The sequence below is a fragment of the Thamnophis elegans genome, chromosome 4, assembly GCF_009769535.1.
Source record: "Thamnophis elegans isolate rThaEle1 chromosome 4, rThaEle1.pri, whole genome shotgun sequence".
Lineage (NCBI taxonomy): Eukaryota > Metazoa > Chordata > Lepidosauria > Squamata > Colubridae > Thamnophis > Thamnophis elegans.
This window is the reverse complement of record NC_045544.1, coordinates 110,350,354-110,368,763: the sequence shown is the minus strand read 5'-3', so window position 1 is coordinate 110,368,763 and position 18,410 is coordinate 110,350,354. Positions and strand designations below refer to the sequence as shown.

General features: G+C 39.9%; 2 long non-coding RNA genes across 2 annotated transcripts; both read left to right on the top strand.

The window, feature by feature from the left end:
• Positions 1-239: 239 nt before the first annotated feature.
• Positions 240-3,057, top strand: LOC116507340. The gene is made up of 3 exons (XR_004255183.1): positions 240-333; positions 685-806; positions 2,927-3,057. It is a non-coding gene; the product is annotated as an uncharacterized LOC116507340 (long non-coding RNA).
• Positions 3,058-4,709: 1,652 nt separating this feature from the next.
• LOC116507124 lies at positions 4,710-9,617 on the top strand. The gene is made up of 3 exons (XR_004255159.1): positions 4,710-4,835; positions 8,342-8,463; positions 9,422-9,617. It is a non-coding gene; the product is annotated as an uncharacterized LOC116507124 (long non-coding RNA).
• Positions 9,618-18,410: the final 8,793 nt, after the last annotated feature.

The window sequence follows — 18,410 nt, the reverse complement described above, 5'->3', positions numbered from 1 at the left end:
TTGCACATGTTACAGGAAATAGTGAAAAGAATGGGGTGCAGCAGGTTTTGATAAAAAGGATAAAAAAGAAGTGGCATTTTAAGAGGAGAATAAGAGGAAGTAAAATGTTTGCAATGTTTGCCATATCAATAATGCCATATCAGGGATCCATCCTTCATGTCCACATTCTCATGACATCATAACTTGTTATAAAGCTGGGCTTTTTGTGGAGTCCTCCTAACTCTCTTCAGTTCTGCTTCTTTGAACTAGTTGGAGAGATTTCAGAGGCAACTTCAATCATGAGGTTTTTTTTGCTCACCTTTGCTTTGCTGCTTCTTTTCTATGTAGCTTCAGGTAAGAAGGGGTTGGGTAAACATGGGGGGAGGTGGGGAAATAAAAGCAGAATGGGAAAAGGAGAAAGCATGAAAGAAATGCATTTTTAAAAAATTATTCCCACTTTTGAGGGTAATTCACAATTTGAAAAATATGCGGCTGACTTCATAGCATTTAGATGCAACTCCAAAGAACAGATGGACAGCTTTAGATAAGCGTCATTTGCAAGAGCTAAACAGCTATGAAGTATGCTGGCTAAATGAAGTCAATAAAATGAACTTTTTTCTCTTCTTTCACTGATTTATTGAAGGTGAAATATATCATTGTGTTTTGATGACAACTGCTCACTCAAATAATTTTTCATAAATACAGGAAAAATAATGAATTGTAAGAGTGATGGTGGTTTCTGTCAGACTGGTCTTTTCAAGGAATGCGAGTATGGAAGTCTCCCATACAACTGTGGTATTAATGCCATCTGCTGCAAGCGTGGACCGGTGAGATCCATTTCTTTCTTAGTTATGAGATAAGAAATATATGGGCATAGCATCTCTCTGCTGCAAAACTCTACATAAGCATTAGATGTTTGCAAGACAGTAAGAGTTTTCACAATTTTCTTTCACTTATTCGTCATCTGGATCTTTAGAACTCAGATCTGGTAAACTCAGTTGAGAAGCCCCATCTGCAGTATAAGAAAAAGGAATCTGACTTGTTTTCTTTAAACGTGTCCATTTTCTTATTAAATATGTCCTTACCCAAACCATGAAAACTTTTTCAGGTGACCCTAATATGGTGGCAAATGAAATGAGGCAGATAGCAGTAGAGTAAAGGCTTTTCATTCATTAATCTTTCAATATTTTGGAATAACCATTTTGGACCGACTTAACATTAAAGCACACATTAGAAGTGAGGATTAGTACCATTCCATATTTATCAAGCCAGTTTTTCTATAAACACCTGCATAAATCTATTGTTATGGTTATATAAGCTTCATGTGAGCTGTTCCCATAAAATCTTCCCCCTTTCCCTTAATTTTTGCTTATTTATTCTTACAATTGCATTGTATCAGGAAGCACTGAAGCCACAGCTTTAACACTTACTGATGATCCTCAAGAATCAGACACTATCAATAGGTAGTATACCACATGACAAAGAGCATTAAGATTTGAGTAATTTTCTCTAGGCTTATCAAGTAGTAAATTGAGCAGCTATGAATTTCCTCTGAGGAAGTCATCAAGATCATATAGCTGCCTTCTTTCCTTCCAACCTTGGGAATCAGATCAAATTGAGAATTTAAGAATGAATAAATAACAAATCTATTTGGGATGATCGAGAACATACTGTCATATTGCATTACTGTCTGCTTTGGAAGCATTACTGCTTCAGACTGCAAGGGGGTGCAAAGAGTGGTGAGGACGGCAGAAAAGGTTATTGGCATGCCACTCCCTTCTATCCAGAACATAGCATATAAGTGATGCTTGAACAGGGTCCTCAGGATTGTCTGCGATGCTACACATTCACGACTTGTTTTCCTTGTTGCCTTCTGGTATCCGAAGCAGAACATCCAGATTCAGACACAGTTTTTTTTCCATACAGTATCAACCTTATGAAATCTCAGGCTTCCACTGTCTGCTACACATTCAGGATGGATAGTGATTAAAATTTATATGTATTTATATCTTAGGGTGTAAGTATATACATGTGTATGTATATAGCATGTGAAATTCTTTAAAGTCTGCTACTGGCGTGCATTCGTGCTTCGCATACACACACACTGCAATTGCTAAAAGACTTTTTTGAGTCTGCAAAGGTAAGTAGAAGAGTGAGGGAGGGGGAACAGCTGTGTTGTGTGATTTAGATTCACTATATAAATTGTGTGGCACAGCTGATTGACATAACTTTTTTTTACTTTTAAAATCATTTTTAAAATATTGGTTTGAATATAAATCGCATGACACAGCCAATTGTCACATAGCTGATCATCACAACTACCGGTTGGCCTGAACCAGTAGCATTTTTTACTACTAGTTTGGGTGAACCAGCCTGAACCGGTAGCATTTCACCCCTGTTCTATATGTGTATTATGTATCTGTACACTTTTGAAAACAGGCAACAGATTTTCACTTTTAATGTATGACAGAATGCCTATAGAATAAAATGACAATAAAGGTATCTTAAATCTGTGAACACTTAGAAGGAAATACAACTATAATCAGAAACCAACAGGGGTTCATTAAAAACAGATCTTACCAAACACATCTTATTTCATTCAAAGTGACTAAATTAGTGTATCAGTGATTTTTTTTCCAGCTCACATTTCACCTTCATTCAGCTGAAAGTGCTTCTGATCTGTGAAAACAAATTGGAGGTGAATGAGGTTTAGTTTAGACTATGCTTGTTAACTAGAATGACTTGTTAACTGAAGAGTAATGGCATAGTTGGGGTCCACACTGTAAAAGTGAAGGAACTGAACAATAGAAAAAATAAGAATTAACTAACTAGATTCACCATCAAATCTTAAATTGTGCTTGCCCCCCTACCTGTCTATACCTCTATCCATTATGTTGGACAAGACAAAGTCACATCAGTAATTAAATCTTCTATTTCTTTTCTGCAGTGAAACCATCAATGACAAGAACTTGTGAAACCCTGAGAGGTTGTTTCCTAACAAGAACCTTGCCTATCTAGTGTGAAATATTCAGCAATTGTGATATTATTGGAAGATGTTGCAAACTGTAACATAACAGCAAGCAGTGAAACAACATTGTAATTAAACAATTTAATAAATTTGGATCAAATATTTGAATTTTGTATTGCCTTTTAAAAGCGCCTGCTGCAAATGTTGATCTGAATTTGATTTCTGGGTTTGGAATTCTGAGAGACCTTTTGGCCACATTGCTATTCTTATGAAATGATGAGCGATTGCACCCATAAGCTTTCATATGTTTATGAGTTCATGAGAATGCCTTCATCTCATCTCCAACTTACGCATGAAGAAGCTTAAACTAACTAGCTAGTTTGTTAGCTAGTTAACTAAGGAAACTATCTTTCCTTACCTAGTTTGATGGTTTCCCCATTCAATAGGCAAGAAGACCTACTATAGCTCTGGGTATAATCTTTACCAGTTTCACAGATGTCATGGTCAGTTGATATAGAAGTATGGGATAAACGCAGGACCTACTGCTCAAATTAGGATGGATCCTTCCCTCTTTTCATCTCTACTCTTTGGACATGACTTCCTAGGACTGTAATGCAAAAAAGAAGTAGGTTTTAGATCATGGGTGTCATCTTGATTTTTTCCTCACAACTCAGGAATGCCAATTGCAACAGAGTTTATGCTGATAGGTTTCTTTGATGTGTTGCACTTTAATTTGATTTTAAGTTAGGGCTTAAATTACATTCCAGTTGTGCCACCAGAGGTTAAATTGTTCCTATGAATGCATACAGTATATATAGTATCTGAGTTTCTAATGCAAAAGCCATCCTGAGTTCAAGAAGATGATTTCCATAAACTCTCCCTATCAGAAGCTCTCCAGCCCTTTTTGTACTCCATTCAAAACAAGCCTGTTGTGAAATGAGGTATCCCAAAATATCATTTTGACCCTTGTGTTCTCAACAATAAGAAGACCAGGCTGTGGCCACATGAGAGGGCTTCATAATTCACAAAGAAACATCAGCCATATGTATACGAACATTGTATGATAAACATGCTAGAATTAAATCAATGATACACTACTGAACTCTAAGCCTCGAGAGATGGCTTGCTCAGAAGCTAATAGTTCTTCCCCCCTTCCTCCAGAACACATTTAGCAGTCTCCTTAAGATGCAATACATGTGAAAGGAACTGTGAGAATTTCAACAAACTCATTCTCTGCTGAATTTGCCTTTATAAGAACAAAGGTCCTGTCAAGCTGTAGAGGCTTTCTTAGTCATCTCAGCATGGCTGCTTGGGGGCTTCCTCTTGGGCCCAGTAGATCCAGTTTTTTCCCTCGTCTCGAATCTTCTTGACTTTTCAAACCTTAGTCCTTTTCCTATTGTTTCACTAGCCAATTTCATGATGATGAAGATGCAATATTTCCTTTTCTCTGTGGGCCACATACTGCCCTCCAATATTCCTGACACTTTTGCACCTCTGAGCTGCTCATCAGCCCTGTTAACAGCAGGAAGTACTGCAATTGGCAATTGAGCAAAACTACAAACGTCACCTAGGACAAGAAGTATCCAGTGAACACAACGGGGAGCCTTGAGGTTTGATAAGGGAGGGGAGGAAGAGTTCTAAAGGAGTGTAACAGGAAATACATGTTTGCAATGTTTGCCACCTCAATGATCTATACTACATTTCCACATTCTTATGACACCATAACTTGTTATAAATAGACAGACCTGGTGTGTTTTTTGTTGACTCTCCCTAACTCTTCTTCAGTTCTGCTTCTTGGAACTAGCTGGAGAGATTTCAGAGGCAACTTCAGTCATGAGGTTTCTTTTCATCACCTTTGCTTTGCTGCTTCTCTTCTATGTTTCTTCAGGTAAGAAGGGTAAGAAGGGGCCGAGTAAACCTGGGAGAATAGAAGCAGAAGGGGAGAAAAAGAAAGTCTGATAGAAATTGTTTTTTTTAAAAAAACCATTCCCACTTTTTCAAGGAAATCCATGATTTGAATCATAAACAGCTCATTTCATAAGATTCAGAGATGAATTTGAAGGACAAATGGACAGCCCTGGAATTTAGAGAAGTGGTTTAATCAGACCAGCTGTCCTTCTTCATAATTGTTCTGCTAATAGACATTCCCAGTTACTAGGGTCCAGGTGACGAAGGAATTAACATAATAGTACATTTATCATGTGGAATTGGACTTGTGCAACACATCCCACCATGGTAAAATGGTATATAGTTGATTGTCTTGCATAATGTCTTGTATAAAGTTGACCTTAATTCTTTATGGTGTCTTTGAGTTAATGTTGATTTCTGATGACTGTGTGAACAAGTCCATGGAGTTTTCTTGGCAAGAATTTGGAAGTGTTTGGTTATTGCCTCTTTCCTAGGGCTGAGACAAAGTGATTGGCCCAAAGTCAGCCAGATGGCTTTCTGCCTAAGCCAGGACTAGAACTCAGCGTCACTCACTTTCTTGCATGATATCTTAATCACCACACCAAACTGGCTCTCAGTGATCTATCTGCTAACCTTATTTATTTAGTTGCAGGATGTTAAGTGAATACAACCATTATTCCTTTTTAAGCGGATGGATAGTGGTGGTGGGAGGGGACCATTCCCAGATAAACTCAAAATAGTAAGAACAACCATGTGACCAAAAGCCTATCTCTCTTTTATGGGAGTTGTCCATGCCACCAAGCTCTCCTATCCCCCAAAGGTGTTTGTTTTCCTGGGCTTATTGTGAAGTGTGTTGTATAAAACAAACTGCATGTTGGTCCAGGGCAGCTGATTTTTCTTGTTATAGGTTCACAACAAGACCTGGGTCTAAAGAGAGTTGCCTAATTCTTCCTAGGAACATTGACACATCTCCCTTGCCCCTTCTCTCTTCCTCTTTCTCTTCCCTTCCTGTTCTCTTTCATGCCGCCCTTTATCAGTATCCTTAAGTCCCCAGCATTAGGGCTGGGCAGTTGGTGCAGTTTCTGCTTGGAGTTCCCCTTCATTTTCAGTATCTGAAGAAAAATTGCTGTTTATTCGTTAGATTTTCCTACTGCTGCAATTGCTATTGGCTTCTTTTCCATTGCTTAGCAGCCAATCTTACACATTTCCAGCAGGAAATATGACATTATCCCCAAGTTTTTCAAGTGTTTTCAGAAATGTCAGGGTCAGTATTCCATTTGTCCCAAGAAGTGGAGTCTCCAAACAATGTGGTAACAAAATTTTCTGTTCTACTTATGGTCACCCTTATGACATACCTTTGTCTCTGTAGTTCTACAAAGTCACAAGACCATTGATATCTCCAAACCTGTAGGTTGAGGACTGGCTATCTGTGAACTTCATTAGTTACTTTGCATGATGCTTATTTTAATTGCTTCCTTTTCTATGTACATTGCAATGTTGCATGTTCCCTCACAGGACGGAGCTTGTGGTAAGAATTCTGATAAAAGCAGGAAGATCCTACAATTTCTCACTGGACTAAACTCAGCACAAGAACCTTTTTTTCCCAGTGAAGCAAGACTCCTGTGAATTCAACCCCTCTTATTATACATGTATACATAGAATTTCAAATATGTTATTCTATCCCATTTAGCAACCATTTTTAAGATAATGGAAAAATACCTTTGTAATCAATCATCACATTCATGACCTTCTCAGGTCTGCTTGACTTAATGACCAAATTTCTGGTCCCAATTTTAATTGCTAAATAGGACCACATATAGTTTATATACCCTCCATCAAATTTGCGTGAAACTTTAGCATGGCAGCCCCGTGATGGATTTAGACTGGGGAGAGATAAAAAGATAACTTTGGTCAGTGATTCACAAACATAAAGCTGCCGCTGTCAAGTGGGAGAAAGGGTGCTTTGAGGAGCTAGTGATTGAGTACTTCTTGAATCCCTAAAATCTCTTCAAGTCACATCATAAAAGGACTCAGGGCCTGGCATTCTCTGCTATTAATTCATCAAGCTGTTGATTTGAGATGACTTCAGAGACCACCTGACCCAACCCCTCTGCAATGCCTCAAAACCAATGAAATCAGACAGAAGTTCTTTTTGGACATCTTTAGAAAGAAATAGATAAAACAATGCTAGACTTTCAGCATTCCAACTGGCAACCAGTGGTTGCCCCCTAACACCACTGAATTGCATTGCCAGGTTTTGCTGTTTCAACAGAGCAGGGAAGATATGTAAGGATGATTCATACCCTGGCCAGTGTCTCTTTTCACTTTCACCATCAGGCAGAAGACTCTGAAGTATAGTCAGGTGGACAAACAGGTTTAAAAACACCTTCTATTCATGGATTGTCAGACTCCTGAACACAATCACAATCACTCCATTTACGTATGGAAACATATGATTAGTTTTCCCCAATTACTTGTATTATTCTCTATACTATTTATGTTGTCTTGTATTTTTGTTATTGATTGCACCAGCTGAGGCTAAACCAATTTCGTTGTATACACAATGTACAATGAAAATAAAGACTATTATTAAATTTGATTAATCTTTGGTGAGATTCACAACCTTTGGGGCTAGTTGGTAGCTGAACAGGTAACAAGGTAAAGTTTGGGGATATAAGCTGTTCCAAGTAAGGTTGTTGTTGTTGTTGTTGTTATTATCACAACAACAGATTTGTATCACAGCAGCCAGTTGTTTCACCAGATTTGGCATTGGTTACTAGTCGGGCCCCACCCAGGGGCCTAGGACGTTGTAACGTATTTTCGTAATATGCATGCAGATCCAAGCAGTGCAGCTTTTTGCATTTGACTGATGGTGATTTTATCAATTTTTAACTGTTTTAAATGTAATTCCAGTGCTTTTGGAATAGCACCCAGTGTGCCAATTACCACTGGAATTACCACTGCTGGTTTGTGCCAAGTTTGTTCACTGTCCACTTTATCTTTTATTTTTTCCAGAAATTGGCCATGCAGTGCTTTGTTCTGCCAACTCTCCATTCTTGATTTTATCACATCTTTTCTGTATTCTTGTTTTGTCTGTTGGGCCTTCAGTAGATTTTTGTTCTTTACTTCGATTAATAGATGTTCTTGACTTTCTTTTAAATAATCAGCCAGTGCATGTTTTTCTTCTTCAACTGTTTGCTTCACTTGTAATAATACCCTGCCACCTGATTTTCGGGGCAGGTACAGTCTATCAGTATCACCACATGGATGAAGTACTTAAGTGGATGAAGATGAGATTTTATTGCTATCCCTCAATATCCTTTGACAAGCCATTCTTTTCTGGGTTTCACTAGTTCCCACATGCAAGATTGGGAATATTGTAGTAGCATCCATGGGACAGACAAGAGGAGTACATGAAGAAAATCTATAATGATTGTGTTTTGATGACAACTGCTCATTCAAATAATATTTTTTTCATAAATGTAGGGCAACCTGAAGCCTGTAAGGAGAATGGTGGCTTCTGCCAGATTGGCCTCCAGAAAGAATGTGTATATGGAAGTCTCCCATACAACTGTGGCATTAATGCCAAATGCTGCAAGCGTTCATGGGTGAGATCTATTTCTTTCTTAGTTGGGAGATGAGAAATATGTGGGCATAGCATTTTTCTGCTGCAAAACTCTGCATAAGCAATAGTTGCTTCCAAGATCGTAAACATTTTCTCTATTTTCTATCAGCTATTTGTCACCTGGAGTTTTATAGCTCATATCTGGGAAGCCTAATTGAGAAGCTCCATTAATGATTTAAGAGAACGGAATATGACTTCTTTATTATCAAGCTTCATATATGCTTACCTGAACTATGATAAGCTTTTCAGAGGTTCCATTTTTAATTTATATTTATTGACGACCTTACATAAAGCAAAAGACAAATCCAGAGAAAAAGAAGAGAAGAAAAAAAGGAAGTGCAAGAAAAAATCGAAAGAAAAAAGTTATGAAAATAGAATGACTTCCGACTTTCTTGTCAACAATTATTAAACGACACCATTTTGAGCTTTTTCAACACTTTTACCAACTCACATTTCACCTTCACTCAGTTGAAAGTACCAAGCTCCTGAAAGTGCTTCTGATGTGCAGTTTGTGAAAACAAATTGGAGGTGAATGAGTCCTGGTAGAATAGGTTTGTTAACTAAAGGATAATTGCATAGCTGGGGGTCCACATTATAAATGCTTTGAGCTAAAGGTCCATTTCCTCAATTTCCAAATTTCTTACAAATATGTTTTGCCTGTAGGCTTCACTGAAATATGTAGATAACTGTTGCTGGGTACTGGATGCTGCTCTAGTTCATTTTTTTTTCTTGATCAAGACAAATTCAAACTGAACCTCAATGTGAACAGGCATAGATGGTTACATTTTAGCAAATGGACAATAGAAACAATAAGAAATTAACTGATTAGATTCACCATAAAATCTGAAATTGTGCTCCCTCCCCTTGTCTATACCTCTATCCATTGTTTTGAACAGGACAATGTCACATCAATAATAAAATCTTCTGTTTCTTTTCTGTAGTGAAACCACCAATGACAAGGTCCTGTGAAGCCCTGGGAGTTTATTGCCATGCTGTCTAACAAGAACTTTGCAATATTCAGCCAATTATAGCATTAATGGAAAATGCTGTAAACATTTATGTAACATTAAGAAGTGAAACAACAGTGTAATTAAACAATTTAATGAATTTGGATCAAATATTTTGAATTGTATTTTGAAAGCGTCTATTGCAAATGCTGATTTGAGTCTGATTAATGTGTTCCTATAAAGTAATGAGCATCCACAAACCTTCCTCTGTCTATGTGCTGAGGAGATGATCTTCATCCCATCTCCACTCCAATTTGTCTTTATGTAACCTGGTGTTTTCCTTATTAAATAGTCAACGAGTCATTGCATTCTTGCTATGGGATTAATCTTGACCACCTTCACAACCATTAAGTTATGTACCTCTTGCCAGTAAAAGATGAATCTTCCCTTCCTCTCTCCCCCATTTCTTGGGTACTACCTTGAAGGGCTCTTCTGCTTCAGGTTGTGGGAGAATCTGGACCTTTCAAACGAGACTTTCCCCCTATATCTGCCATGTCTTCAAGCTAAGAGAACCAGATCAGCCAGAAGAGCGGTGGATGTGCAGTGGGCGTGCCTGAGGGCTGCAGGATGAAACAGGAGGGACACAGCTTGTGTTCTCTCTCTGTGTGTGCTTTACTGGAGCAACTCTCCCAATAGCCAACATTTTTTTTTCTGACTGGTGAGGTGAGACAATTCCTTCCCGCTTTCCCCACCAATAGGAAGAATATCAGAGTACCATCAGCCAAATGTATTACATATGATACAAGTTGAAGTTCCTCTCATTTCAATTATTTGTTACAGACATGGAGTTTTGTTACTGACTTCCAGTGATGTGCGGTGAGGGTTACCGTTGGTGAGGCAAGACCGCAGTAGCAGCGAGAAGCAACGTCCCCGCCGCTGTGTCCGACAGGCCTCTCGTGTTTATGGCGGACATAAACGCGAGATGCCTGTCGGACACAGCGGTGGGGGTGTTGCTTATCGCCACCATCGCGCTCTACCGCCTTGCCCCCCGCCTCCTCCAATGAACAATCCTGCTGCCCCGGCCTGCAGCCAGCCAGCCCACCCCCCCTGCCCGACCTGCTTCCTGCCTGTACTCACTGCTCTTCTCCTCCTCCTCGTCCTCCCCGCTTGGTGCTGGACTGGCTGCAGGCCAGGGCAGCAGGATTGTTGGAGGAGGCGGGGGGGGGGCAAGGCGGTGGAGCGCGACAGCGGCAAGAAGCATCTCAGATGGAGCCGGGACACCCGGAAGGCAAGCCGGCACTTCAGCATGCCTTTAAGTGCCAGCTTGCCTTCCGGGTATCCTGGCTCCATCTGAGATGCTTCTCGCCACTGTCGCACTCCACCGCCTTGTTCCCCGCCTCCTCCGACAAACAATCCTGCTGCCACAGCCTGCAGCCAGCCAGCCAGCCCACCCACCCCCTGCCTGACCTGCTCCCTGCCTTGACTCACCGCTCCTCCTCCTCCTCCCCGCTCCTCCTCCCCACCCACCCAGCCCATTCCTCCCCCCCGCCACCACTGTGTCCAACAGGCCAGGCGTCTCGTGTTTATGGTGGACATAAACGCGAGATGCCTGGCCTGTTGGGACACAGCGGTGAGAACGTCCCTGCCGCCTCCGCGCTCCGTCGCCTTGCCCCCCGCCTCCTCCGACCCCACCGGACTGCTGTGAAAAAAGAAACACACACACACACACATACACTCCACAATAAAAAATTACATATTTAATTACAAAAAATTTGAACCCCCCTCTCCCTCCGTCCGATCCACATACCTTTTCCAGCTGTGGAAACTCTCTCAACTCTCCTCTTGTCCACCCAACGTAAGCGTGCTCAACATAAGCGTGCTCATAAGGCATGATTCGCTGCTCCCTGATCAGGAGGCGGGAGAATAAGTGCCTTCTTTGCATATGGAATTTTTTGCTTTTTAACTCTTTCTTAACTTTTAAAAGGCGAAAAATTCCTTATGCAAAGGAGGCCCCGAGTTCTCTGGCCTCCTCCTAGTTAATACTGAGAGCAGACACCAAGCCACTGTGACTTGAAATCTGGTAGCAACTACCCTGGCTTTAATTATTTAAAAAAAATATTTAAAATTCTTTCCTTTCCCTGAGGAGACTGGTGAGGCCCCGCCTCCCTGCTGACTTCTAAGTTGCTTAGTTTGCCTGGCAAATTCCCCCCAGTTTGTATCATATCTTTATTACTTTAATTATTTCAAACTCCACTCAATCTTCTGATCTGTAAGAATCTGCAAACTATGGAAGTCCAGCATCTGATTTAAATGAATTTAAAGGGGTGATTCATCCACTAAAATATAATAAATAAATACATTTGTGTCTCTTCTTATATTATTATTCCTGTATATGAGATGGTTCACAAAACATTTTGAGAGGCTATTCTGAGAACATATACAGTATATAAGCATTTGAAGGAGAAAGGCAAGAGGAGGAAAGTGACAAAGTATTGATTGAATGTTGTATAAGGATGAAGGTTGCCTCCTGAATTTATGACAGAAGTTTAAACTTGAATAATACCAAAAAGAAATAAAAATAATAAAAAATATAAACAGTAGAAAAGTTAAGGAATACCTTCGATGGACCTCTTAGGAGTTTATTGACTGTCAAACTATATACAATATAAATAGGAAACTAGTATATTAAAATCTTAGCAATTACTAAAACCTCATTTCTTGTGATGTTGCCCATCTCATGATACTAATAATTATTTTCTGGATTTAAATTAAAAAGCTTTTCCGTGAAAAGAGATTACAGCTGAGGGATGTTTCTCATTTCTTCCTAGTATCTACATACACATGCATATTTCAATCTATACTGCCAAATGATTGTACGCTAGGAAAGATTTCTAAGGAAAAAATTGATGGTGGTAGTGTTGACTGAAGAGATCGTCTCCAGGAGGGTGGGAAACTGCAGAGCGAAGTTTAGATTAAGTGTTGCTGAAGACTAATAGAAAACCATAAACATCATCACAGAATAACACCTACATATAATACAACAATGGAATTCCAGTGCCTGGCTTATGCTAGATGACTGGATTAGACTGGGACTGCAGAGCCACCTCTGTATCCAGAGTCTCTTCTTTGAACATGAAAACCTATATAGAGTTGCCTTAAACCCACAGTGTTCTCTGAGTCTTATGTCTTATAACTGCCTAAGCAACCACAGACATTTGCGTTAAAACAAGTATTTGTATTCAATGGGAATGATGTCTGAGTAGATACTGTAAGAATGCAGTGGATGGCTGTTGCACTCTGAGCTTCCTTGTAAAGAAAAATGTTGATCTTCCTGAAGGCAAGAAGGAAGTTCCTCTTTATTAAGGTACTTAGTATGTGACAAAATCTTCTTATTTTTTTTTAAATCTAGTGATAAAATATGTTCAATATTTTCAACATTTAGCACTCTATTAATAATTTATAATCATATTTACCCAAGAACTTTGTTCACCCTAGTATTAACATCAAACTAATAAAGGACTAACAATGGACGTGTCCATTGCGCAAACAGTGAATTTCCTTCGCATTTATTATATCTCTAGCATGTAGAAAGGGACCACCAAGCAGCATTCAAAAATATCTGTCCTAACAATATGATCAGATAGACTTTAGAATCAAATGCTGAGGGAGGTGGGGCAAAACGCATTTAAGAAAAACAAAAACAATTTCCTCTAAGTTCTAAAAAAAAACAACCCCTCGCCCCGTAATGGCTAATTTGAGGCATTTTTCTTTTTTTGAAACAGTAAGCATTATAAAAATATGCTGTTAAACATATAGCTGGGGTCACAATATCACAAAACTGTAGAACTCAGGGAGATCCTGTAGGCCAATGCAGCCGCGCGAGCGATTGTGGGTGCACCTCGGTACACCCATGTTACGCCTATCCTCCGCGAGCTGCACTGGTTACCGATTGGTCTCCGGATACGCTTCAAGGTGCTAGTCGTCACTTATAAAGCCCTTCATGGTATTGGACCTGGGTACTTGAGAGACCGCTTGCTGCCAATTACCTCCCAAAGACCCATTAGATCACACAGATTAGGCCTCCTCCGGGTTCCGTCTACTAGCCAATGTCATCTGGCCACTACCCGGGGGTGGGCTTTCTCTGTGGCGGCTCTGGCCCTTTGGAACGAGCTCCCAGCAGATATTCGGACCCTCACCTCTCTTCAGGCCTTCTGAAAAGCTGTTAAAACCTGGCTGTGTCGGCAGGCCTGGGGTCGATGAGTTCCCTTCCCCTCTCGAATCGTGTGGCTGTTGGTTGTTTTAAATGCCCTGCACTTTTTGTTGTAGTTCTGTGTTTCCCTTCCCCTCCTTGGGTTTGTGCGCCGCCCTGAGTCCCGCTCGGAATAGGGCGGCATATAAATAAAATGAACCTTGAACTTCGAACCTTGAACCTCATTGATTACTTAGCTCCAGGGGTGAGATTCAGCTGGTTCATACCAGTTTGGGTGAACCAGATGTTAATTTTAATCCATTTCGAAGAACCAGTAGTTACAAGAACTGGCTGACCCCACCCACCCTGCCCTGCCCCTCCCAGGAGTCTCCACACAACCAGTTCATCATGCCAGATAAGTGCAGGGCCCATGTGGAGGCTCTGGGAGAGCGAAAAAAAGGCCTACCAGAAATACCAGAAGTCCAGAAACTGGGGCATTTCTGGCCTCCAGAGTGCATCCAAAGCCTGGGGGAGGCTGTTTTCGCCCTCCTGGAGACTTGAGAAAAGCTTCCGGAGCCTGCAGAGGGTGAAATCACCTTCCTCCGCCGTGGTGCAGGAAGCTGACTAGGCCACACCCCCATGGCTATGCCCACCCAACAACCTGGTAGAGAATTGGTTACTAACATTTTTCAATCCCACACCTGCTTAGCTCTGGTTTACATTATTCTGTAACAGATAATTTCTATTTCAATATGAAATTGTCAGATGGTTTATGCTATTTCATTTTAAAAACATATCCTACAAAACTTTCATGCATAGTTCTAGGAACCACATGCCGGTACATATTGTCTTGACATTTCTATAAGCAGAAGAACATCTTCTGAGATTCGGATCTAGATCTTTAGTGTGGTTTTCTTCCAGAAACTGTAAGAGTTCAAAAACATCCCCCCTCAACAATGGGGTTGTTTCTCCCCCCCCCTGGTCATTCTTCTTTTCCACATTGCTGCAGGTAAGAGAATACTGTTCACTCACCCCAGAATCCTTTTCTGCACTTTCTATATCTGTTTACTTAACCTCTTTTTCATAATTTATTTCATTCAGCCAATTTCCTTCATTCTTTGTTTTTCCATTTATTTCTTCTTCCCTCATATTGTATATTCTTTCATTGTACCCATTGTGTAATCTGCATTCATTGCATAAGCAACTCTTCTCTAGCAAGTATGCATATAATTGGGAAACAGGAGGCCGGTTTTTCTTTTGTTGCTTAAGGAACATGAGAGAGAAAATGTAATTGAGGATGGATGTGGCACACCGTTACCAATAGTTCATTCCTGATTTCGATTACTTAACAATTTCCCTTATTTTTCTCTTCTCTTCTCTTCTCTTCTCTTCTCTTCTCTTCTCTTTTCTTTTCTTTTCTTCTCTTCTCTTCTCTTCTCTCCTTCTCCTTCTCCTTCTCCCTCTCCCTTCCCTTAAATCTATTCACATAACAGCTTTGATAGCAAGACATAGCTGAAAGAACAGAGAGAAGTTTTTCCTGTGATATGAATAATCTAACAATTAAGAAAAACCCTCAGCTATTTCTGTCTTGGAACTCGAAGAAAAGAACTCTAAATACTCATTGCAAAGTGTCTTTACCTGCAGTTCTCTTTGAAGCCTTTTGTTTTTTCTTTGGGTACATATTGACATCTGATCATTGGGTGATATCTGTAATATGATCTTTACACTGCTGATCTGTATCACTTATTTGGAAACCATCATTGGGCAGTGGACTTTCTTCCAAGCTAGGTCACCTATTGCTAGAAAAATAAACTGTCTTTGTATTCTATGATAAAGTTTAATTTCTTTAATATATTCTGTCTTTTTCTTTCACAGGAAGACTGTATAGTTCTCTGGCTTTTGTTAGGAGGAAGAATGGTGAGCTGATTATGTTAAAGTAGACAGGGTAGAATTCAAAGTACATGCCAATTTCTTCTTTAGAAAATGGTTACACAATATATATTATTTTAATGGGTGAAGCTGCAAGAGAAATGTTGACATATATATTACAAATATATTTTGAAGGCATTTGCTTGATAACCAAAAGCTAGAGTGTACCAGAAAGTACCGTTCCCAACTCTAGGGTGTGGTGCTCATTGTTTCAAAGCCGAAAAGCCAGCGCTGTCCGAAGATGTCTCTGTGGTCATGTGGCTGGCATGACTAAATGCCAAAGGTGCACGGAACGCTGTTACCTTCCCACCAAGGGTGGTTCCTATTTTTTTTGCTTGCATTTTTACATGCTTTCAAACTGCTAGGTTGCCAGAAGCTGGGACAAGTAATGGGAGCTCTCTCTGTTACGCGGCACTAGGGATTCGAACCACTAAACTGCCGACCTTTCTGATTGACAAGCTCAGCATCTTAGCCTCTGATCCACCACGTTCCTGATCACAACAGTTGGAGAAATATAACTTCCATCACCTGCATGCTGTAAGTCATGCACTCTGGAGAGAGCACTAATAGTATTTTCGCGGAAGCTATTAAATGATGGATCTCCCATCTCAGAGGGAAAATGATGGACTCACTGCTGAAGATTTTCTTGTAATTGTGGCATGTACTGGAGTTGGGTTGAAAAGATGCCCGAGGAGAATCTGGACTTACTGCATCACGATTGGAGAAGAGCTTTTTTTAAAACACAGCCTGACCCCCTACACACACTCCCAGTCATCTTTGGGTATGATGGGAAACAAGACCTGGCTGTTCTGGCAGGCCTGGAGCTGTTGATTGATATCCAGCCCCGTTTAGATGGAATGGGCGATGTGAATTTTAATACTGTATTTTATTGTTATTCTATTTTTAAATTTTAAATGTTTCTTGTCTGTTGTGAGCCGCCCAGAGTCCCTATGGGAGTGGGCGGCATACAAATCCTAATAAACTTGAAACTTGAAACATCATTAGAGTCTGCTATATGAGTTTTTCTGGGCTCATGTATTGCAGTACAGATTATCCTAATGGTAACCAGCAGAAAGGAAGCATGATCTTTAAGTGGGAAAACCACACTTCAAAGATAAAGTGATGGCATCGGCTAGACTTTTAATTTAATTTAGTGGATGACTTGATCATTCTTTTTTTTCTCTTCAGAGCCACCAAAACCTTGTGCAGAGTTACAGAGTTCCTGCTTTCATGAATGTTCTCCCATAACTTCTTCCAGGCATGGAATTTGAAAGGAAATAATAATAAGAAATAATTTAGCCAAGGAAGAAATAGTTGGTAGCATACAGGACTGGGACCAGAACAGATGGTGTTAACCTAAACCTGCAATTATACTGTTTGAAAGAATAATGGAATTATGAAATAATAAGGAATTGAATTCTTCTAGTAGACCTTAGGAAGAAGAGTAAAGGAGAAGTTGGAACGAGTATAAATTATGAAAAAAATATGGAACTTGGAAGTACTCTAGAAATAGCAGATATAGAATAGGGACACAAGATTAAAAGATGATCGGTAATCTTTTGTAATTGAAAAAAACATATTTTGTAATAAGACATTGTCCAAGTAGAAGTGATGTGTGTGCATGCAGAGCTGAGGTGGCGCAGCAGTTAAATGCAGCACTGCAGGCTACTTCAGCTGACTGCAGTTCTGCAGTTCAGCTGTTCAAATCTCACCAGCTCAGGGTTGACTCATCCTTCCATCCTTCCGAGGTGAGTAAAATGAGGACCCGGATTGTTGTTGGGGGCAATATGCTGACTCTGTAAACGGCTTACAAAGGGCTGAAAGCCCTATGAAGCGGTATATAAGTCTAACTGCTATTGCTATTGCTATCTTTCTTGGGAAGTGAACAATCCTGAATCTGGATAGTCTCGTGAGGTGTTCTTGGCCATAGTTTATGAGCAGGCTAAAGCAATCTTCATCAAAGGATGCTGGACATGGAATCCATATATCCATGTGTTGTAATTGCTGAAACTGTTTTTCTTTTCCTGGCCAATATTGCTCAATGATGGCAATGTGACTTGTGACCACATTAAACAACTGCCACTCTCCATAATGCAACTGTTTTTCCTTGTAGTTTTTCTTAAGTAAGACTTTAAAACAGTTAGTGGTTTGTGGTTTAACAGTGGTACATATGTGTCACCTGCTGTCAACCACTGAAGGCATGAAACAGGAAAACCTATCTTATAGGCTTGTAAGCATTAAATTTAAAAGTACTGGAAATATCATTTCCTATGGAAGTGCCAGGTGAAGTTAACAAGCTTTAACTTCTCACTTTTATCTTTGGACAACAAAAGGAATATAGGAATGTAAACAATGTTTGTGGCAACATTGTAATTGACCATACTTTGAATGTAAATGTAGCTGCATATCACATGGAGAATCATTGATTTTATAATGTAAGATAACTGAAAATAATCTATGTGCTGGCAAGATGAACAGGATTTTTAAAAAATAGAATTGCAAAGGTCTAAGTTAAAAATATTACTTTCTGAGATATCTTACACTGAATGCAAAGGAGAAAACAACAATTAAACTGTCTGAAAGTAATTGTGTAATTGTTTCTCTTCTAACTTCCTCTATTTTCTACCCATTTGTTTTAACTCTTACCTCAATTGAATGCTCTCTCTGCAGAGATGGTGGCTTTTTACACCATCCCTCAGCTTTTCCCAAACAAGCAGGAATGCATTTGGGGATCTGTTTCTGAATTTTCTCTTTTGATTTCTAAACTGGGGAAGAATCAGGACCAGCTTTAATAGACTTCGGCTGCCACATGTTTCGGAGACCTGAAAGGCCAGGTTCTATGTGGCTGCTACGAGTCAAAAATGA